Raw genomic sequence first — 23909 nt, forward strand, 5'->3', positions numbered from 1 at the left:
ACGAAAGAGCAAACAAAAAATGATGAACAACACAATATATGAAATTATAAATTCTCTAGAAGGAATCAATAGCAGAATAACTGAGGAAGAAGAATGGATAAGTGACCTGGAAGATAACATAGTGGAAATAACTACTGCAGAGCAGAATTCTAAATAAGAGAATGAAAAGAACTGGGGACATCTCAGAGACCTCTGGGACAACATTAAATGCACCAACATTCAAATTATAGGGGTCCCAGAAAAAGAAGAGAAAAAGAAAGGGACTGAGAAAATATTTGAAGAAATTATAGTTGAAAACTTCCCTAATATGGGAAAGGGAATAGTCAATCAAGTCCAGGAAGCACAGAAAGTCCCACACAGGATAAATCCAAGGAGAAACACACCAAGACACATATTAATCAAACTATCAAAAAGTAAATACAAAGAAAAAATATTAAAACCAGAATGGGAAAAGCAACAAATAACAAAAAGGAAATCCCCATAAGGTAAACAGCTGATCTTTCAACAGAAACCCTGCAAGCCAAAAGGGAGTGGCTGGACATATTTAAAGTGATGAAAGGGAAGAACCTTCAACCAAGATGACTCTACCCAGCAAGGATCTCATTCAGATTTGACAGAGAAATTGAAACCTGTACAGACAAGCAAAAGCTAAGAGAATTCAGCACCACCAAACCAGCTTTAAAACAAATGCTAAAGAAACTCTCTAAGCAGCAAACACAAGAGAAAGAAAACACGTACAATAACAAACCCAAAACAATTAAGAAAATGGTAATAGGAACATACATATCAATAATTACCTTAAACGTAAATGGATTAAATGCTCCAACCAAAAGACATAGACTGGCTGAATGGATACAAAAACAAGACCTGTATATACACTGTGTACAAGAGACCCACATAAGACCTAGGGACACACATAGACTGAAAGTGAGGGGATGGAAAAAGATATTCCATGCAAAAGGAAATCAAAATAAAGCTGGTGTAGCAATTCTCATATCAGACAAAATAAACTTTAACATAAAGAGTATTACAAGAGACAAAGAAGGACACTACATAATGATCAAGGGATCAATCCAAGAAGAAGATATAAAATTGTAAATATTTATGTACCCAACATAGGAGCATCTCAATACATAAGGCAAATGCTAAGAGCCATAAAAGGGGAAATCAACAGTAACACAATAATAGTAGGGGATTTTAACACCCCACTTTCACCAATGGACAGATCATCCAAACTGAAAATAAATAAGGAAACACAAGCTTTAAATGATACATTAAACAAGATAGACTTAATTGAAATTTATAGGACTTCCCATCCTAAAACAACAGAATACACTTTCTTCTCAAGTGCTTATGGAACATTCTCCAGGATAGGTCATATGATGGATCACAAATCAAGCCTTGGTAAATTTAAGAAAACTGAAATCATATCAGGTATCTTTTCTGACCACAATGCAAGAGACTAGATACCAATTACAGGAAAAAAAATCTGTAAAAAATACAAACATATGGAGGCTAAATAATGCACTACTAAATAACAAAGACATCACTGAAGAAATCAAAGAGGAAATCAAAAAATACCTAGAAACAAATGACAATGAAAACACGACGACCCAAAACCTATGAGATGCAGCAAAAGCAGTTCTAAGAGGGAAGTTTATAGCAATACAATCCTACCTTAAGAAACAAGAAACATCTCAAATAAACAACCTAACCTTACGCATAAAGCAATTAGAGAAAGAAGAACAAAAAACCCTCAAAGTTAGCAGAAGGAAAGAAATCATAAAGATCAGATCAGAAATAAAAGAAAAGGAAATGAAGGAAATAATCTCAAAGATCAATAAAAGTAAAAGCTGGTTCTTTGAGAAGATAAGCAAAATTGATAAACCATTAGCCAGACTCATCAAGAAAAAAAGGGAGAAGACTCAAATCAATAGAATTAGAAATGAAAAAGGAGAGGTAACAACTGACACTGCAAAATGCAAAAGATCATGAGAGATTACTACAAGCAACTCTATGCCAATAAAATGGACAACCTGGAAGAAATGGACAAATTCTTACAAATGCACAACCTTCCGAGACTGAACCAGGAAGAAATAGAAAATATAAACAGACCAATGACAAGCACTGAAATTGAAACTGTGATTAAAAATCTTCCAACAAACAAAATCCCAGGACCAGATGCCTTCACAGGCGAATTCTATCAAAAATTTAGAGAAGAGTTAACATGCTTCCTTTGCAAACTCTTCCAATATATAGCAGAGGGAGGAACACTCCCAAACTCATTCTACAAGGCAAACATCACCCTTATACGAAAACCAGACAAAGATATCACCAAAAAAACTACAGGCTAATATCACTGATGAACATAGAAGCAAAAATCCTCAACAAAGTACTAGCAAACAGAATGCAACAGCACATTAAAAGGATCATACACCATGATCAAGTGGGGTTTATCCCAGGAATGCAAGGATTCTTCTATATATGCAAATCAATCAATGTGAATCACCATATTAACAAATTGAAGGATAAAAACCATATGATAGTCTCAGTAGATGCAGAAAAAGCTTTGGACAAAAGTCAACAGCCATTTCTGATAAAAACTCTCCAGAAAGTAGGCATAGCGGGAACCTACCTCAACACAATAAAGGCCATATATGACAAATCCACAGTGAACATCATTCTCAATGGTGAAAATCTGAAAACTTTTCCACTAAGATAAGTAAGAAGACAAGGTTGCCCACTCTCACCATTATTATTCAACATAGTTTTGGAAGTTTTAGCCACAGCAATCAGAGAAGAAAAAAAAAAAATAAAAGGAATCCAAATCGGAAAAGAAGTAAAGCTGTCACTGTTTGCAGATGACATGATACTGTACATAGAGTATCCTAAAGATGCCACCAGAAAACTACTAGAGCTAATCAATGAATCTGATAAAGTTGCAGGATACACAATTAATGCACAGAAGTCTCTTAACATTCCTATACACTAACAATGAAAGATCAGAAATAGAAGTTAAGGAAACAATCCCATTCACCGTTGCCACAAAAAGATTAAAATACCTAGGAATAAACCTACCTCAGGAGGTTAAAGACCTGTACTCAGAAAACTGTAAGACACTGATGAAAGAAATCAAAGATGACACTAACAGATGGAGAGATATACCATATTCTTGCATTGGAAGGATCAGTATTGTGAAAATTACTATTCTACCAAAAGCAACCTACAGATTCAGTGCAATCCCTATCAAATTACCAGTGGCATTTTTTACAGAACTAGAACCAAGAATCTTAAAATTTTTTATGGAGACAGAAAAGACCCTGAATAGCCATAGCAATCTTGAGGGGAAAAAGCTGACCTGGAGGAATCAGGCTCCGTGACTTCAGACTATACTACAAAGCTACAGTAATCAAGACAGTATGGTACTGGCACAAAAACAGAAATATAGGTCAATGGAACAGGATAGAAAGCCCAGAGATAAACCCACACACATATGGTCACCTTAACTTTGATAAAGAAGGCAAGAACATACAATGGAGAAGACAGCCTCTTCAATAAGTGGTGTTGGGAAAATTGGACAGCTACATGTAAAAGAATGAAATTAGAACACTCCCTAACACCATACACAAAAATAAACTCAAAATGGAGTAAAGACCTAAATGTGAGGCCAGACACTCTAAAACTCTGAGAGGAAAACATAGGCAGAACACTGTATGACATATATCACACCAAGAACCTTTTTGACCCACCTCCTAGAGAAATGGAAATAAAAATAAACAAATTGGACCTAATTAAACTTAAAAGCTTTTGCACAGCAAAGGAAACCATAAATAAGACCAAAAGACAACCCTCAGAATGGGAGGAACTATTTGCAAATGAAGCAACTGACAAAGATTAATCTCCAAAATTTACAAGCAGCTCATGCAGCTCAATATCAAAAAAACAAACAACCCAATCCAAAAATGGGCAGAAGACCTAAATTGACATTTCTCCAAAGAAGATATACAGATTGCCAACAAAAACATGAAAGGATGCTCAACATCACTAATCATTAGAGAAATGCAAATCAAAACTACAATGAGGTATCACCTCACACCGGTCAGAATGGCCATCATCAAAAAATCTACAAACAATAAATGCTGGAGAGGGTGTGGAGAAAAGGGATCCCTCTTGCACTGTTGGTGGGAATGTAAATTGATACAGCTACTATGGAGAACAGTATGGAGGCTCCTCAAAAAACTAAAAATAGGGCTTCCCTGGTGGCACAGTAGTTGAGAGTCCACCTGCTGATGCAGGGGACACGGGTTCGTGCCCTGGTCTGGGAAGATCCCACATGCCGCGGAGCGGCTAGTCCCGTGAGCCATGGCCGCGCGTCCGGAGCCTGTGCTCCGCAATGAGAGAGGCTAAAACAGTGAGAGGCCTGCATACCGCAAAAAAAAACCCACAAAAAAAAACTAAAAATAGAATTACCATATGACCCAGCAATCCCACTACTGAGCATATAACCTGAGAAAACCATAATTCAAAAAGAGTCACATACCACAATGTTCATTGCAGTACTATTTACAATAGCCAGGATATGGAAGCAACCTAAGTATCCATCGACAGTTGAATGGATAAAGAAAATGTGGCACATATATGCAATGGAATATTACTCCGCCATTAAAAGAAACGAAATTGAGTTATTTGTAGTGAGGTGGATGGACCTAGAGACTATCATACAGAGCAAAGTAAGTCAGAATGAGAAAAACATATACCATATGCTAACACATATGTATGGAATCTAAAAAAAAAAAATCCAATGGTTCTGTAGAACATAGAGGCAGGACAGGAATAAAGATGCAGACATAGAGAATGGAACTGAGGACACAGGGAGGGGGAAGGGTAAGCTGAGACAAAGTGAGAAAGTGGCATGGACATATATACACTACCAAATGTAAAATAGCTAGCTAGTGGGAAGCAGCTGCATGGCACGCGGAGATCAGGTCAGTGCTCTGTGTCCACCTAGTGAGGTGGGATAGGGAGGGTGTGAGGGAGAGACAAGAGGGAGGAGATGTGAGGATATATGTATACATATAGCTGATTTGCTTTATTATACAACAGCAACTAACAGAACATTTTTAAGCAATTATACTCCAATAAAGATGTTAAAAAATAATTTGTACTACTGGAATGAAAGAAGAAACGTTTTGGATATGAAGTGTTTTTTTGTTTTTGTTTTTTTTTTAACATCTTTATTGGAGTATAATTGCTTTACAATGGTATGTTACTTTCTGCTTTATAACAAAATGACTCAGTTATACATATACATATGTTCCCATATCTCTTCCCTCTTGCATCTCCCTCCCTCCCACCCTCCCTATCCCACCCCTCTAGGTGGTCACAAACCACCTAGCTGATCTCCCTGTGCTGTGCGGCTGCTTCCAACTAGCTATCTATTTTACGTTTGGTAGTATATATATGTCCATGCCACTCTTTCACTTTGTCACAGCTTACCCTTCCCCCTCCCCATATCCTCAAGTCCATGCTCTAGTAGGTCTGTGTCTTTATTCCCGTCTTACCCCTAGGTACTTCATGACCTTTTTTTTTTTTTCCCTTAGATTCCATATATATGTGTTAGCATGCCGTATTTGTTTTTCTCTTTTTGACTTACTTCACTCTGTATGACAGACTGTAGGTCCATCCTCCTCACAGGATATGAAGTTTTTTCACACTGTAGATCCCAAGGAGATTTCTAGAAGGAAGCCTCAGGATAACCTGAGACACATGTGTGGAAGTAATCAAATAAGGATTGATACTTTGATTACTCACTCAGTATTGCTACTGAGACAGGAAATAACCATTTATTCTGGCCTGAACTATCAGGTCTCAGCTGTCAGACAGGTCACAGTCTGCCAACTGACTGCTAATTCCATAGCTAATGCAAAGTAATTTGGGCTCATAGAATGGTGTTTGCTGAAAATTTTTGGTTCTGGAAGTTTTCTACAGATTGATCTTTGCAACCAGTGACTTCTGAGGCTACCATATTACAGACTATTGATGAAAAAAACACACGAAGCAAATCTGTGTATTTGCCATATTAAATATCACAGCTTTTAATCTGAAAATTGGCAAAAGTATGATTTGTATACATTATTTAATCACGATTGTGAATGTTATAGTTAAAATTTATTCTTTTTTATTAAATTATAGTTGATTTACAATATATTAATTTCAAGCATACAACATATTGATTCATTATTTTTAAAGAGTATACTAAATTTAAAGTTATTATAAAATATTGGCTATATTCCCTATGCTGTACAATATATCCTTGTATATTACTTATTTTATACATAGTGGTTTGTACATCTTAACCCTTTGCCCCTCCCTCCATCCCTCTCTCCACTGCTAACCACTAGATTGTTTTCTATACTTGTAAGTCTGTTTCTGTCTTGTTATATTCATTTGTTTTGTTTTTTAGGTTTCACATGTAAGTGAAAACACAGAGTATTTGTCTTCCTTTCTCTGTCTTATCTCACTCAGCCTAATATTCTCCCAGTCCATTCCTGTTGTTAAAAATGGCAAAATTTCATTCTTTTTTATGGCTGAGTAATATTCCATTGTGTATATATTACATCTTCCTTATCCATTCATCTGTCGATGGACACTTAGTTGCTTCCATATCTTGGCTATTGCAAATAATGCTCTTATGAACATTGGGGTGCATGTGTCTTTCCAAATTAGTGTTTTTGTTTTCTTTTGATATATACCCAGGAGTGAAATTGCTGGTTAATTGGTAGTTCTACATTAAATTTTCTGAGGAACCTCCAAACTGTTTTCCACAGTGGCTGCACCAATTTACATTCCTGCCAGCAGTGTACTAGGGTTCCCTTTTCTCCACACCCTCTCCAGCATTTGTTATTTGTGGTGTTTTCTACAATAGCCATTCTTACAGGTGTGAGGTGATATCTGATTGTGGTTTTGATTTACACTTTCATGATGATTATCGATGTTGAGCATCTTCTCATGTGCCGGTGGACCATCTGTATGTCTTCTTTGGAAAATGTCTATTCAGGTCTTCTGCCCCCCCCACCTTTTTTTTTTTTGCGATACGCGGCCCTCTCACTGCTGCGGCCTATCCCACTGCGGAGCACAGGCTCCGGACGCGCAGGCCCGGCGGCCATGGCTCACGGGCCTAGCCACTCCGCGGCACGCGGGATCCTCCCGGACCGGGGCACGAACCCGTGCCCCCTGCATCGGCAGGCGGACGCTCAACCACTGCTCCACCAAGGAAGCCCCTTTCTGCCCATTTTTTAATCAAGTTGTTTGTTTTTTGATATTGAGTCTTGTCTTGTTCCTGATTTTAGAGGAAAAGCTTTTAGCTTTTCTTCATTGAGTATGATGTTAGCAGTGAGTTTGTCATAAACTGCCTGTATTATATAGAGATATAGTCCCTCTTTACCAACTTTGATGAGAATTTTCATCATGAATGGATGTTGAATTTTGTCAAAGGCTTTTTCTGTGCCTATTGAGATGTTTATGTGATTTTTGTCCTTCATTTTGTTAATGTGTTAATACTTGTTGATTGTTATAGAGGGGATAGGTTACAGTTTATTCTTAAAAAGAAAATTGAAAAAAAAATTTTGCTTTAGTGTTTATCTGTTATCATATTCGTTATATCTCTAACAATGTGGTATCTCTTGACAAATGAGGACTTCATTCTACGGTTTAAATATGCCTCTGAAAATTGTGTACATATGTTTGTTGTTTTCATTTTAAATCAACATTATTTAGGAGTAAAATTAAATACACTCATTTTAAGTGTAGTGTTTGATGAGTTTTGATAAACATATGCACCTATGTAGGCACCACAATAATCAAGATATAAAAAATTTCCATCATCCCTAAGGCTTCTTAACAATATAGTCAGTGTGCTAAGAAGTTCGCAGTATAAAGCCATCCTACTTAAGAAAGCAAGGGGTGACATCAGACCATGAGAGTATCAGAGAATTTTTAATCAGTTGTGTGTTCTCATTAATCACTTAGAAGTGGTGTAAGCTTGATAAAGTCATGTAGCCCATCTGAGTATATTAGTGACTGATACATATTAAACCCTAAATAAATTCTAGTTATTGTTATTCACTTACGCAATGGAAAAATCTTTTTTGTCATTTATGCAGTACTAAATTAAGTAGAGCTCACCTGTAATTTTAAGGGTTCTGTGTTCAAACAGAGCACATATTTTGGTTTTTGCATTATTCCTGTCTTACTTATCTCTATGTAATCATAACTTCTTGTATTAACTTGTAATATTTTGTATGATTGTTGCTATCCATTGTTCAGTGGTACAGTCATGCTATAAACAGTCACAGTATCAGGATAAATACATACAATTTAGGCTTGATCTAAAAGATTAAAACAGTGCAAAATAAATTTTAAAACACCATAATGCTTCAGTATGGCATAATGATATGCTTTAACAAATAAAATAGAAGTTTTTGAATCAAATTGATGCCAAGCATCTTAGCTCTTCAGTATAATTAAGTGGTTTAAAACATATTTGATAGTCTTAGTCAATGTGTGTATATTGATGATATTATGATCTCAGGGTTTATTGCTGAATCAATAGGTTGAGTTGGTTTTAGCTTGAATTAGTTCTTACCAACTAAATTTTCTTCCAAAGTATATATTTAAAAAGTGTTTCCTCTGCTTCTATTAAACAATGTTATAGAAAGCTCTTTTGTGTTTACTAGAAACTTCTATTTATTGAAACAATTACACTAAATTTAGAATTAGGGAGACAGATATTAAATAATATCAATTATTGAAATATTCATTGTAACCATATAAATTCAGATGCATTTCAAATATGGTTTAGGTTGAGTTCTTTCTCAGAAAATCCAGAACCTGTGACAGGTCACCTTTTTTCTGTACATCATTATGAGGACCACTCTGGGTACGAGTTTCAATCTAACTTTATCAGCTCTGTGTTCTTGGACAAGTTACACTACCTCTCTGTTCCTTGGTTTCTCTTTCTATAAAATGGACACAGTAATGATACCTCCCTTTTGAGGTTGTTAAGAGAATTAAATGAGTTAATACATGAGAAGCACTAAAATAGGGCCTGGTATGGGTATTACGCTTACAAGAACTTACCAATATAAACTGAAATAAGTTTGCTCCTAATCTAAACATTCCCTGTGAAGTGAGTGGTCATGATTTCTAGCTCTGTGTTGAAACTGCATATGACAACATACTACCCCAAGTCCTTTCAGCTCTGGAGCCCTGTGATTCTTCACTTGCAGGCTTTATCTCTGTGAACACAATTGCCTTCATTATTCAGGACACAGGCCTCAGTTGTTGGTAATTATTGCCCTCCATACCAGAGTTTTCAAAGGCACTGAGCCTAACATTGATTTGTTACCTGCAGGATTGAGCCTTGCTGATTCTTGCACAGGAATCTTGGGAAAGCAACCAAGTTTAAGACAAAAAGCTGAACTGTTTCACTGATTCATGCTTCAACATCCCAGGGCAAGGCAGAGACATAATCTCTGGGTGATCGGCATGTCTCAACACAGAACCAGGGCATGATCACACAGAGAACTCCCTGAGCACTACAATTACCTGCATGCTTTATTGGATAAAGGGTCTTTAGGATACTTTCATGACCACAGACCAGAAAAAGGCTATGAGCAGTTCAAGTAAGAACTAGAAATGAGGTTATCAGAGAACTGTAAAAGGCTCCCCCCAGTTTCAAATTTTAAGAGTCATCTGGCACTAATAATGAATGACACCTCTGAGAGAGGGAAGGAGGCATATTTCCAGGGAATGCTTTCATGTCAGGATCATTTTGTCTGAGTGGAAAGTGATTTGCTGTGGGCCTTTACATAAATAGTTCCTGGGTCTCTGCCTCTGTATGTGACTCGGTTTGCTTTAATCTAAAGCAAAAGGGTAGTATTTATGAGGTTACAACTTCAGGCTAATCCTGTGGACCGTGAATTTGTTCACGTTCATTTCATGTTAGAATTCCAGTGAAATGAAGAAAAATGACAGTGAAACTGACATCTCAGTGAGTGCTGTGTACCAGGTACTGCTGCAAGCACTTTGCAGGTAGAGTTGAGACAGGCTGGGACCTGGGACCCTTTGCTGTAGTGCTGCAATGCCTGCACCTAGACAAACCTCTCCTCCAGCAACAAAATACAAAGAAACTATATGAGACTAAAAATAATTGCTTGCATATGCAGTTGGGGCAAATTATGGACAAAAAGATAAAAAGACCAAAAAACTCAACTGCCACTTCTGAAGAGCCAGGAGCAAAAACAGGGTGTTGGGAGCAAAAGCAGGGTACTGCACATACCCCCTGCACTTAACACCACCAGAGGGGTGGGCAGACGACCTAAGCTACCCCTCTGGCCCAACCCCTGGACACACCCCTACCCTCACCCCATATAAGGAGCAAGCTTGCCAGCCCTCCAGGGAGCGAGCAAGTAAGGGAACCTGTTGTTTGTTCTCGCTCCCCCCTGCTGCAGCAGGGACCCCAATAAAGCCTTGCCTGAATTTCTTGTCTGGTCTCTAGTCAATTTCTATTGATTGGGGAAGGCCAAGAACCCTGGTCGTTATCAGAATGGTCAGCTCTTTCTGGCTTGTCAAGACTTTCCAGGTTTCAGCATGAAAGACACACATCCTGGGAGCCCCCCCCCCCCGCCCAGTTCCAGGCAAAGTGGACTCTACTTAACAGGTATTATTTCACTTAATTACCAACCTCTTCCACTACCAATGAGCAACTGTTACTCTCTTTTGCCACTAGGGGAACTGAGATCCAGAGAGGTAAAGTCATTTTTTGAAGGTTCTAGAACCATTGACACATCCTACCAGTGGCTGAGTGGGAATTCAAACCCAGACAGTAGAGCCGACTCTCATTCTTCACCTAGGTTTAGGTATTGGAATAAGCGCATAAGTTGCTGAAACAGACCCTTTTCACCAAAACTTGGCCTAGAACTTGGGTACTTCAATGCCTGTGGGTGTAGGGAGAGGAAGACAATTATTTCTATGCCATTCTTTGGTGACACCAAACCATATTGCAGACTCAATCTCAGAAATGCCTGTCAATGGGCATGAAGTAAGGACTTTCTGAGCCACCATAGAAAATTGATTAATGACTTGCAAAATTCTGCCAAAACAACACACCTGTACTGTACAGTCCTGTAGTGCCTTGCATAGTAACTACTTAAGGAACAGTTTTGAGTGTCTAGTTTGGGGAAAAAAGCACTTCAGCAAAATGTGTTTTGTTTACATTAAGGTCCTTTTCCCCTTCTTATAAAAGCATGAAGAACTCTTTAGACAAATTATGATAAAATATCTGAAAACATCAAACTGTGTTTCGAATGGAAGTTACTATTTCCTGGATATTACTGTGATATAAATGCTCTTTGATAGAGTTTTATTTCTTCTATCATTCACTACCTATATGAATTGCTAAATGTTCTGAGGAGAGTAGTATAATAGCTCCCAGATTTTCAAGTTTAAAAAAGTGATCAAATAATAAAAAAAGGGAGATGGGCAATGTGGTATTACCAACTTTTAAATTTATTAAACAATGATACTAAATAAAACACCTACTACTGGTAAATGATGATTACAAGCATATAGATCTAGTGGCACAAATTGTCTATCACTAGCACATTTGTTTTTCAAAATTTCATTTTAATACCAGATGGGCCATCATCTTAGTTTAAGACAAGAAAGTTTATCTCAACATATTACAAAAATAGGTGTTATGTTGGAAAAACAACTTGTCTGTGCTGTAGCATCCCAGGCACTTCTTTTGGGTACCAGTGTGTCAGCGTTCAGTGCAACTCTGTTCAGTGCAACATGACACCAACTGCTCCAACAAAACAGTTCCCTTTTGTACCACAGTCATTGTAGAATTCCAGTTTCACATCCCTGTGTTGACAGAAATGGGAGCAGTGTATTTCATGCTGTTTCACTCAACTGAGAGTTTTCTGGGCAAACAGAGATGCTGAGGAACCACAGCCCTCAAGCCAACACCAAGAATGGAAGAAGCTGCGACAGGCTAGCATAGCACACCCCAGGCGGGGGTGGTCTCAGCTCAGGATGCTTACCCACTACCCAGAGCTCCCAACTCACCAGGAAGGAGCAGTTGGGGATGGATGTGAAAGGCATAGGTTGGGTCTGGAAAACATTGTCGAGGATTGTCCACTAGTGTGGTGACTGGGAATTGGGAGACCCGAGTCACTTCCTAGCTCTGCAGCCAAAGAGCTCCATGGCCCTGGCAACTCCCTTTACCACTAAGCCTCAGGTGCCCCTATAATTGTATGACCTTCCAGAATCCTTCTGTTATAAAACACACAGCTGTTTAATTTCCAGTTCTCCGGGATCCCCGTTTTCTGCTAATGGACAATACGTCCTAAAGCATTAATCAGCCTTGCTCATAGAGGTCATTTTGCAACCCGATGGAACACAGATGCCCTAAGCCTAAAACCATGGTGATAAATAGAAAACAAACAAGCAAATCAAATGTCGAACGAATAAGGAAAGCATGTACTAAATACTGTATTCCAAAAAACAGTGGGGCAGATTGGAAACTTGTGGCTGGTTTTCCAAAGCAAGTACTATGGCCAGGACGTATCAGCACATCACACACACACACACACACACACATACACACACACACATGGTGTCTGTACGCTTATGAGCACTTCTATATTTAGAGATAATTTCCTTGAGAGCAGGAATGGTTTCTTTTTCCAATCCCCAACATTTAGCTCAGTGACTGCCACATTCCCAGGGCCTAGTCACAATTTGTGGCATGAAATGTTGTTATCTGTTGGGGACTAATTTCCAGGTCCTGTGAATACTTTTACATCTTAAATTCTTATTTTCACTCCTTAGGGCAGAGTGGGAAAAAATGGCTTTCTCCAGAACCAGACTTCACAGAATAATATTTGTTAATATATCCCTATGGATATTAAAACTATAGGACCAACATTTTTATACCTGCAAAATACTGAGTAGGTATTTGGAAGGGTGTAGGTGAGGGTAAAACAAGAAAGAAATTCTTTTTATTTTTATTTTTAATTTTTATTGGAGTATAGTTGATTTTCAATGGTGTGTTAGTTTTAGGTGTACAGCAAAGTGAATCAGTTATTATATATGTATATGTATCCATTCTTTTTCAGATTCTTTTCCCATATAGATTATTACAGAATATTGAGTAGAGTTCCCTGTGCTATACAGCCCTTTTTAGCTATCTATTTTATGTATAGTAGTGTGTGTATGTTAATCCCAATCTCCTAAATTATCACTTCCCTCAATGTTTCTCCTTTGGTAACCATAAATTTGATTTCAAGATCTGTGGGTCTGTTTCTGTTTTGTAAATAAGTTGATTTGTATAATTTTTTATTAGATTTCACATATAAGTGATATCATATGATATTTGTCTTTCTCTGTCTTACTTCATTTAATATGATAATCTCTAGGTCCATACATGTTGCTGCAAATGGCATTATTTCATTCATTTTTATGGCTGAGCAATATTCTTATAGGATGTTGTCACAGATACTTTCAAAAATCAGTGCCAGCTCCCCTCTCTGGGCTCTTTAAAATAAAAAGGCAGTAAAGACAAGCATTTCATGACGTCAGAAGAGAATAAATAGACAAAGGACACCTCCACCAACTTTTTAGTCTCTCTCCATATTGAATATTGAAACAACATTCAATATTACCCACAATGGCCTCAGCCCCCAACTTATGAGGGGTTTTGTTTTGTTTTCTCCAGATTGTCAAGGACATCAGGATTCCTCACTTTTTGAGAAGGCAGACACAGCAGGTTTTGCACAAAAATTCTCTAAGAGGAAGGTTGCTGGTATTTCCATGCTTTTTCCTCCTTGGATGGAAAGTGATTGACAACGTGCCAATCTACAGCCTCATTTGAGATGGACTACTAGATAGGTACCTGGCTGTTCTTTTCTAGGCAGCTTAGACAGGAAATGCACAACTGTTTTTTGTTTTTTGTTTTGGCTGTGTTGGGTCTTCACTGCTGCACACAGGCTTTCTCTAGTTGCGGCGAGCAGGGGCTACTCTTCGTTGCGGTGTGCGGGCTTCTCATTGCAGTGGCTTCTCTTGTTGTGGAGCATGGGCTCTAGGCATGCAGGCTTCAGTAGTTGGAGCACACAGGCTCAGTAGTTGCGGGACATGGGCCTTACGGTGTGCGGGCTTCAGTAGTTGTGGCGCATGGGCTTAGTTGCTCCACGGCATGTGGGATCTTCCCAAACCTGGGGTCGAACCCGTGTCTCCTGTACTGACAGGCAGATTCTTAACCACTGTGCCACCAGGGAAGTCCCATGCACAACTGTTTTTCAGAAAGTTTCTCCTAGAGAGTCTGCAAGCATACCACAGTCAGGCTGTCACACAGGATATGACAATGGTGTGAACAAATCATGGTGTAACTCAAGTGCAAGAACATCATGTGCTAATCCCCTTTGTTTACCCTGAAAAAAGAAAAAAATTAATTGCATAATGAGTGTTAAGGATAACTTGGGCAAACAAGGACAAATTGGGCCATGAGTTTTTCAGAGGAGATGTTTTCTGGATCCAGATGTGTTCATTATGTTTACAGGATGTCAAGTTATATGTGTAGGCGAGACCTCAGACCAATGCGGGGATTTTCCTTTGTAAGGAGCTAATAGCCTTTAACTGCGATGTGTACAGTATTTAGCTCCCTAAGAGGAAGCGTACCTCTTAGTTGAATCTTAACTTATTTCCCTCTCTGTTGCATCTCTCATTTACTGTAACCCTCAGGGGTGTGTGTGTTAGTCCTAAACAGGCAAAGTATAGATCTTCTTTCTTGCAATCTGTACCAATGGAAACAAACTCAGATGAGACAGGCCAGTGGCTTATCAGCTGCCTCCTGTTTTTAGAGTCCTGGACATGCCTTTATGATGGACGGCCTCCTAGAGTTTACTCCGTGATCTAGAATCAACCATTTCTGTAAAATAGACATCAAAGTTCAGATTTCTTGAAGCAACTGGAAAAAGGGAACTCTATGGTTCCAAGTATCAGCATGATGAACGATTAAGTTTTTCTGACACCTAGAATGCCCTTAAGCCAGTGTCAGTAACACAATGGATGAGTAAACTTCAAGTGTTGTGCAGAGAATTGAAAGCAGTCTAGGAGAGCCAGAGAGAAGGAGCAGTTCCAGCTGTTGAGCCAAAATCATCGTTGATGTCCCACCAAATTATTTGACCTTTGCTTGATTTTCTGGAGGGGATCTAGGTTACAGTTTACAAAAACAGGTAGTAAATATGGGATGAAAAAGAGAGAAACGTACACTGGCACTCTCCTTTTCAAGAAGTTCAAACCAAGGACTTAATATTGAACAGAAGAAATAAAGCTGGGTTCTTAATTAGGGTTCTAAGAAGCCACTAAAATGCATGCAAGGGCTTCCCTGGTGGCGCAGTGGTTGAGAGTCCGCCTGCCGATGCAGGGGACACGGGTTCGTGCCCCAGTCCGGGAGGATCCCACATGCCGCAGAGCGGCTGGGCCTGTGAGCCATGGCCGCTGGGCCTGCGTGTCCGGAGCCTGTGCTCTGCAACGGGAGAGGCCACAACAGTGAGAGGCCCGCATACCGCAAAAAAAAAAAAATAATAATAATAATAAAATGCATGCAAAATTTTGAAAATAGGCTTGAGTGTACATTATTCTGGGTGAAATTTACATAGCCTGAAAATGTTTAAAAATTGTTAGGCAGTTTAATAGGTTCTTGGATATATAGCAACCCCATACGTGTAATCTTGCTGTTAATATGTTTATAGATGGGAAGAAATCTACATATTCATGCGGGTTCCACTGAAAGCTCTTTGAATTCCTCCTGCTCCTCTTGCTCTAAAACAGAAGCCTTGGGACTATGGCAACTCTTGCAGGTACACCAAATTTAGCTCGTCTCACATGTTTTACTTTCAACCCATTTGGAAGAGAAGTTTTAGTAGGTAGCACTGGCTTTTCAGCCATTTTCTCTGAAATACTTTTACTCCACTTAGTTAGGGAACACTCAGACTTAAAGCTTCCCCAGGAAGTACATAAGCACTGGGCTGGCTTGCAGACAAGGCAGGTCTCTATATCTCTGGGTTGGCACGTCCTGGCGAAAATCGTTGAACTGCAGCATTTCCATCACGGTGCCAGCTCGATGGATGGCTAGACGCCAAGATTGCTATTTGGCAACAAGCGACTGGACAAGCAGCTGGTTATTGCAGTGAATCTGAGCAGCATGCATGGGGCCCTGACTCTGGTGCCATACCCTCCAACCCAGTTAACAACTGAACCCTGGAGGCATTTTCTGACTCCCTTCCCATCTCATCTTGGGATGGGCTTTGCCCTGGCAAGGGGGGTCTCCAGCAGTTTGCCCCTGCCTGGTCCTGAGCTGGGGCGTCTGGCTGGAGAAGATGCTTACAGACTCCCGAAGGCTGAGGGAACACTGGGCAGCCAGGGCTGGCTCTGCGGGCGGGACTGGCCAGAGCATGATTTCACTAGAGGCTGGCAGGGAGAGGGCAGAGTCAATGTGAGCTGCTGGCATTCCACTCTAGCCAGGGGCAAAGAGGTGACAGCCTGCTGGCATCTGCCTTTGGCCCTGCTGGCATCTATTTTGCACTGAGTTTTGTGAAAAGCGCTAACACTAAGGGGCCTAGTGAGCAAACTTGTCAAGAGGAAATTTCCAGGAGGAGGAAAGGGAAGAGAAATTGGCCCAGGAGACACAGCCATGATCAAGGCATAGAGTGACATTAGCCATGGGTGAGCAGGATCTTACTAAATTTTCTCTTGAGTTACTAAAGTGGAAAAAAAATCCCTTACTTGGGCTTTTGAACTCCCTGTTTCTGCCAGAACTTCCGGACCTTGAGACTAGTTTGATCTTAGGCTTTTGGAAGGGAGAAAGGACCACTTTTCAGGATGCTCCGGCTTCCGGTAGGTGTTCCTCTCCTGGGGTCTGGCACCATCTGTAAGTTTGCTGCAGCTGCTGATGAATTCAAACTGATTGAGCTGGGCTCAGCATACCTGGAAAGCGCTCATCCCTCTTTTTTATTGTTGGGGTGAGAGTGCAGAGAAAGGACTCTGGTAAGATGCTTTTCTGATTGTTCTCTAACCAACACCATTATACAGTTTGGAGCACTGTGCCCTCCATGGTAATTCCCTGGAATTCAGAGAACTATTCAGAATGGTTCAGGATGAAGCCTGACAATTGGAACATAGATATTGGGTAATTCTCAGTATCTTTCAAAGGACGACTGTGATTTCTCCTAGGGAAAGTTGAAGTATACTACAATGGCTGGAATTAGTAAAAATGTTGGCACAGAGGACCAAAGACTCCATGTGTTTAATTTCTGGGATTCCCGCCCCACCACATAGGACAAGTACCCATGGGATAACTTCTATGAAACTTGTCTTTTATTTGTAATATTTGGTCACTTTCTGGAGCCAGGCTATCACTTTATTGCATTTGTTTACTTTTTTTCTGGATTTTTGAATTTTATTTATATTTTTTATACAGCAGGTTCTTATTAGTTATCCATTTTATACATATTAGTGTATATATTCAATCAAAATCTCATTTATTTACTTTTTAAATTGAACTATAGATGATTTTAAATGTGTTAATTTCTGCTATACAGCAAAGTGATTCAGGTATATACATGTATATATATATATATATGTATATATATATATATACACACATATATACACACACACACATATATATATATACATTATTTTTCATATTCTTTTTTTTAACATTTTTATTGGAGTATAATTGCTTTACACTGGTGTGTTACTTTCTGCTTTATAACACAGTGAATCAGTTATACATATACATATGTCCCCATATCTCTTCCCTCTTGCGTCTCCCTCCCTCCCAACTTTCCTATTCTACCCCTGTAGGTGGTCAAAAAGCACCAAGCTGATCTCCCTGTGCTATGCGGCTGCTTCCCACTAGCTATCTATTTTACATTTGGTAGTGTATATATATCCGTGCCACTCTCTCACTTTGTCCCAGGTTACCATTCCCCCTCCCCATATCCTCAAGTCCGTTCTCTAGTAGGTCTGTGTCTTTATTCCCGTCTTGCCCCTAGGTTCTTCATTACCATTTTTTTTCAGATTCCATATATATATGTTAGAAAATAGTACTTGTTTTTCTCTTTCTGACTGACTGCCCTCTGTATGACAGACTCTAGGTCCATCCACCTCACTACAAATAACTCAATTTCATTTCTTTTTATGGCAGAGTAATATTCCATTGTATATGCGCCACATCTTCTTTACCCATTTATCTATCGATGGACACTTAGGTTGCTTTCATGTCCTGGCTATTGTAAATAGAGCTGCAATGAACATTGTGATTCATGACTTTTATTGAACTATGGTTTTCTCAGGTTATGTGCCCAGTAGTGGGATTGCTGGGCCATAAGGTAGTTCAATTTTTAGTTTTTTAAGGAACTGCCATACTGTTCTCCATAGTGGCTGTATCAATTACATTCCCACCAACAGTGCAAGAGGGTTCCCTTTTCTCCACACACTCTCCAGCATTTATTGTTTCTAGATTTTTTGATGATGGCCATTCTGACCAGTGTGAGATAATATCTCATTGTAGTTTTGATTTTCATTTCTCTAATGATTAATGATGTTGAGCATTCTTTCATGTGTTTGGTGGCAATCTGTATATCTTCTTTGGAGAAATGTCTATTTAAGTCTTCTGCCCATTTTTGGATTGGGTTGTTTGCTTTTTGATATTGAGCTGCATGAGCTGCTTGTAAATTATGGAGATTAATCCTTTGTCAGTTGCTTCATTTGCAAATATTTTCTCCCATTCTGAGGGTTGTCTTTTGGTCTTGTTTATGGTTTCCATTGCTATGCAAAAGCTTTTAAGTTGCATTAGGTCCCACTTGTTTATTTTTGTTTTTATTTCCATTTCCCTAGGAGGTGGGTCAAAAAGGATCTTGCTGTGAATTATGTCATGGAGTGTTCTGCCTATGTTTTCCTCTAAGAGTTTAATAGCATCTGGCCTTACATTTAGGTCTTTAATCCATTTTGAGTTTATTTTTGTGTATGGTGTTAGGGACTATTCTAAATTCATTCTTTTATGTAGCTGTCCAGTTTTCCCGCACCACCTATTGAAGAGGCTGTCTTTCCTCCACTGTTTATTCTTGCCTCCTTTATCAAAGATAAGGTGACCATATATGCATGGGTTTATCTCTGGGCTTTCTATCCTGTTCCATTGATCTATATTTCTGTTTTTGTGCCAGTACCATACTGTCTTGATTACTGTAGCTTTGTACTATAGTCTGAAGTCAGGGAGCCTGATTTCCTCCAGCTCCATTTTTCTTTCTCAAGATTGTTTTGGCTATTCGGAGTCTTTTGTGTTTCCATACAAATTGTGAAATTTTTTGATCTAGTTCTGTGAAAAAAGCCAGTGGTAGTTTGTCCAGGACTGCATTGAATCTGTAGGTTGCTTTGGGTAGTAGAGTCATTTTCACAGCGTTGATTCTTCCAATCCAAGAACATAGTATATCTCTCCATCTGTTTGTATTATCTTTAATTTCTTTCATCAGTGTCATAGTTTTCAGCATATGGTCTCTTGCTCCTTAGGTAGGTTTATTCCTAGGTATTTTTGTTGTTGTTGCAATGGTAAATGGGAGTGTTTTCTTAATTTCACCTTCAGATTTTTCATCATTAGTGTATAGGAATGCAAGAGACTTCTGTGCATTAATTTTGTATCCTGCTACTTTACCAAATTCATTGATTAGCTCTAGTACTTTTCTGGTAGCATCTTTAGGATTCTCTATGTATAGTATCATGTCATCTGCAAACAGTGACAGCTCTACTTCTTCTTTTCCAACTTGGATTCCTTTTATTTCTTTTTCTCCTCTGATTGCTGTGGCTAAAACTTCCAAAACTAAGTTGAATAATAGTGGTGAGAGTGGGCAACCTTGTCTTGTTCCTGATCTTAGTAGAAATGGTTTCTGTTTTTCACCATTGAGGACGATGTTGGCTGTGGGTTTGTCATATATGGCCTATTTTATGTTGAGGTAAGTTCCCTCTATGCCTACTTTCTGCAGGGTTTTTATCATAAATGGGTGTTGAATTTTGTCAAAAGCTTTCTCTGCATCTTGAGATGACCATATGGTTTTTCTCCTTCAATTTGTTAATATGGTGTATCACCATAATGTGTTGATTGCTTTCCGTATATTGAAGAATTCTTGCACTCCAGGGATAAACCCCACTTGATCATAATGTATGATCCTTTTAACGTGCTGTTGGATTCTGTTTGCTAGTATTTTGTTGAGGATTTTTGCATCTATGTTCATCAGTGATATTGGCCTGTAGTTTTCCTTCTTTGTGACATCTCTCTCTGGTTTGGTATCAGAATGATGGTGGCCTTGCTGAATGAGTTTGTGAGTGTTCCTCCCTCTGCTATATTTTGGAAGAGTTTGAGAGGGATAGGTGTTAGCTCTTCTCTAAATGTTTGACAGAATTCGCCTGTGAAGCCATCTAGTCCTGGGCTTTTGTCTGTTGGAAGATTTTTTAATCACAGTTTCAATTTCAGTACTTGTGATTTGTTTGTTCATATTTTCTATTTCCTCCTGGTTCAGTCTTGGAAGTTTGTGCATTTCTAAGAATTTGTCCATTTCTTCCAGGTTGTCCATTTTATTGGCATGTAGTTGCTTGTTGTAATCTCTCATGATCCACTGTATTTCTGCAGTGTCAGTTGTTACTTCTCCTGTTTCATTTCTAATTTTATTGATTTGAGTCTTCTCCCTTTTTTTCTTGATGAGTCTGGCTAATGATTTATCAACTTTGTTTATCTTCTCAAAGAACCAGCTTTTAGTTTTATTGATCTTTGCCATGGTTTCCTTCATTTTTCATTAATTTCTGATCTGATCTTTATGATTTCTTTCCTTCTGCTAACTTTGGGGGTTTTTTGTTCTTCTTTCTCTAATTGCTTTATGTGTAAGGTTAGGTTGTTTATTTGAGATGTTTCTTGTTTCTTAAGGTAGGATTGTATTGCTATAATCTTCCCTCTTATAACTCTTTTGCTGCATCCCATAGGTTTTGGATCATCGTGTTTCATTGTTAGTTGTTTCTAGGTGTTTTTTGATTTCCTCTTTGATTTTTGCAGTGATCTCTTAGTTATTAAGTAATGTATTGTTTAGCCTCCATATGTTTGTACTTTTTACAGATTTTTTCCTGTAATTGATATCTAGTCTCCTAGCATTGTGGTCGGAAAAGATACTTGATATGATTTCAATTTTCTTAAATTTACCAGGGTTTGATTTATGACCCATGATATGCTCTATCCTGGAGAAAGTCCCATGAGCACTTGAGAAGAAAGTGTATTCTGTTGTTTATGGATGGAATGTCCTATAAATATCAACTAAGTCCATCTTGTTTAATGTATCATTTAAAGCTTGTGTTTCCTTATTGATTTTCATTTTGGATGATCTGTCCATTGGTGAAAGTGGGGTGTTAAAGCCCCCTTATGTTTGTGTTACTGTCGATTTCCCCTTTTATGGCTCTTAGTATTTGCCTTATGTATGGAGGTGCTCCTATGTTGGGTGCATAAATATTTACAATTGTTATATTTTCTTCTTGATTTGATCCCTTGGTCATTATGTTGTGTCCTTCTTTGTCTCTTGTAATAGTCTTTATTTTAAAGTCTATTTTTTCTGACATGAGAGTTGCTACTCCAGCTTTCTTTTGATTTCCATTTTCATGGAATATCTTTTTCCATCCCCTCACTTTCAGTCTGTATGTGTCCCTAGGTCTGAAGTTGGTCTCTTGTAGACAACATATATACGGGTCTTGTTTTAGTATGCATTCAGCCAGTCTATGTCTTTTGGTTTGAGCCTTTAATCCATTTACATTTCAGGTAATTTACATTTCAGGTAATCCATTTACATTTCAAGTAATCCAGTTAATCCATTTACATTTCATTTTGTTAATTGTTTTGGGTTTGTTATTGTAGGTCTTTTCCTTCTTTTGTGTTTGCTGCTTAGAGAAGTTTCTTTAGCATTTGTGGTAAAGCTGGTTTGGTGGTGCTGAATTCTCTTAGCTTTTGCTTGTCTGTACAGGTTTTAATTTCTCTGTCAAATCTGAATGAGATCCTTGCTGGGTAGAGTAATCTTGGTTGTAGGTTTTTCCCCTTCACCACTTTAAATATGTCCTGCCACACCCTTCTGGCTTGAAGAGTTTCTGCTGAAAGATCAGCTGTTAACCTTATGGGGATTCCCTTGTATGTTATTTGTTGCTTTTCCCTTGTTGCTTTTAATATTTTTTCTTTGTACTTAATTTTTGATAGTTTGATTACTATGTGTCTTGGTGTGTTTCTGCTTGGATTTATACTGTATGGGACTCTGTGTGCTTCCTGGACCTGATTAACTATTCCGTTTCCCATATTAGGAAATTTTCAACTATAATCTCTTCAAATATTTTCTCAGTCCCTTTCTCTTTCTCTTCTTCTTCTGGGACCCCTATAATTTGAATGTTGGTGCATGTAATGCTGTCGCAGAGATCTCTGAGACTGTCCTCAATTCTTTTCATTTTTTTTTTTCTTTATTCTGCTCTGCAGTAGTTATTTCCAATATTTTATCTTGCAGGTCACTTATCCGTTCTTCTGCTTCTATTCTGCTCTTGATCCCTTGTAGAGAATTTTTAATTTCATTTATTGTGTTGTTCATCACTGTTTGTTTGCTCTTTAGTTCTTCTAGGTCCTTGTTAAACGTTTCTTGTATTTTCTCCATTCTATTTCCAAGATTTTGTTTTTTTTTTGGGTTTTTTTTGTTTTTTTTTTGCGGTACGTGGGCCTCTCACTGTTGTGGCCTCTCCCGTTGCGGAGCACAGGCTCCGGACGCGCAGGCTCAGTGGCCATGGCTCACGGGCCCAGCCGCTCTGCGGCATGTGGGATCTTCCCGGATGGGGGCACTAACCCGTATCCCCTGCCTCGGCAGGCGGACTCTCAACCACTGCGCCACCAGGGAAGCCCTATTTCCAAGATTTTGGATCATCTTTACTATCATTATTCTAAATTCTTTTTCTGGTAGACTGCTTATTTCCTCTTCATTTGTTAGGTCTGGTGGGTTTTTACCTTGCTCCTTCACCTACTGTGTGTTTCTCTGTCTTCTGATTTTGCTTAACTTACTGTGTTTGGGGTCTCCTTTTCGTGGGCTGCAGGTTTGTAGTTACTGTTGTTTTTGTTGTCTGCCCCCAGTGGGTAAGGTTGGTTCAGGGGTCTGTGTAGGCTTTGTGGTGCTGGTGACTAGTGTCTGTGTTCTGGTGTATGAGGCTGGTCTTGTCTTTCTGGTGGGCAGGTCCACGTCTGTTGGTGTGTTTTTGGGTGTCTGTGGCCTTATTTTGATTTTTGGCAGCCTCTCTGCTAATGGGTGGGGTTGTGTTCTTTTCTTGCTAGTTGTTTGGCATAGGGTGCCCAGCACTGGAGCTTGCTTGTTGTTTAGTAGAGCTGGGTTTTGGCGTTGAGATGGAGATCTCTGCGAGATTTTAACCATTTGATATTATGTGGAGGTGGGAGGTCTCTTGTCGACCAGTGTCCTGAAGTTGGCTGTCCTACCTCAGAGGCACAGCACTGACTCCTGGCTGGAGCACCAAGAGCCTTTCATCCACACGGCTCAGTATAAAAGGGAGAAAAAATAGAAAGAAAGAAAGAAGATGATAAAATAAAATAAATTTATTTAAAAAATTATTAAAAAAATTTTTTTAAGTAATAAAGAAAAAAGAGAGCAACCAAACCAAAAAACAAATCCACCAATGATAACAAGCGCTAAAAATTATACTAAAAACAAACAAACAAACAAAAAACGGACAGACCGAATCCAAGGACAAATGGTAAAAGCAAAGCTATACATACA

The 23909-nt window shown here is 38.8% G+C and overlaps 1 protein-coding gene across 9 annotated transcripts in view; it reads left to right on the forward strand.

The window, feature by feature from the left end:
• RBMS3 (RNA binding motif single stranded interacting protein 3) overlaps window positions 1–23909 on the forward strand; it is a 743532-nt gene that overhangs the window by 180783 nt on the left and 538840 nt on the right. The window lies entirely within an intron of this gene.

The sequence above is a fragment of the Mesoplodon densirostris genome, chromosome 10 (genome assembly GCF_025265405.1).
Source record: "Mesoplodon densirostris isolate mMesDen1 chromosome 10, mMesDen1 primary haplotype, whole genome shotgun sequence".
NCBI classification, from domain to species: domain Eukaryota; kingdom Metazoa; phylum Chordata; class Mammalia; order Artiodactyla; family Ziphiidae; genus Mesoplodon; species Mesoplodon densirostris.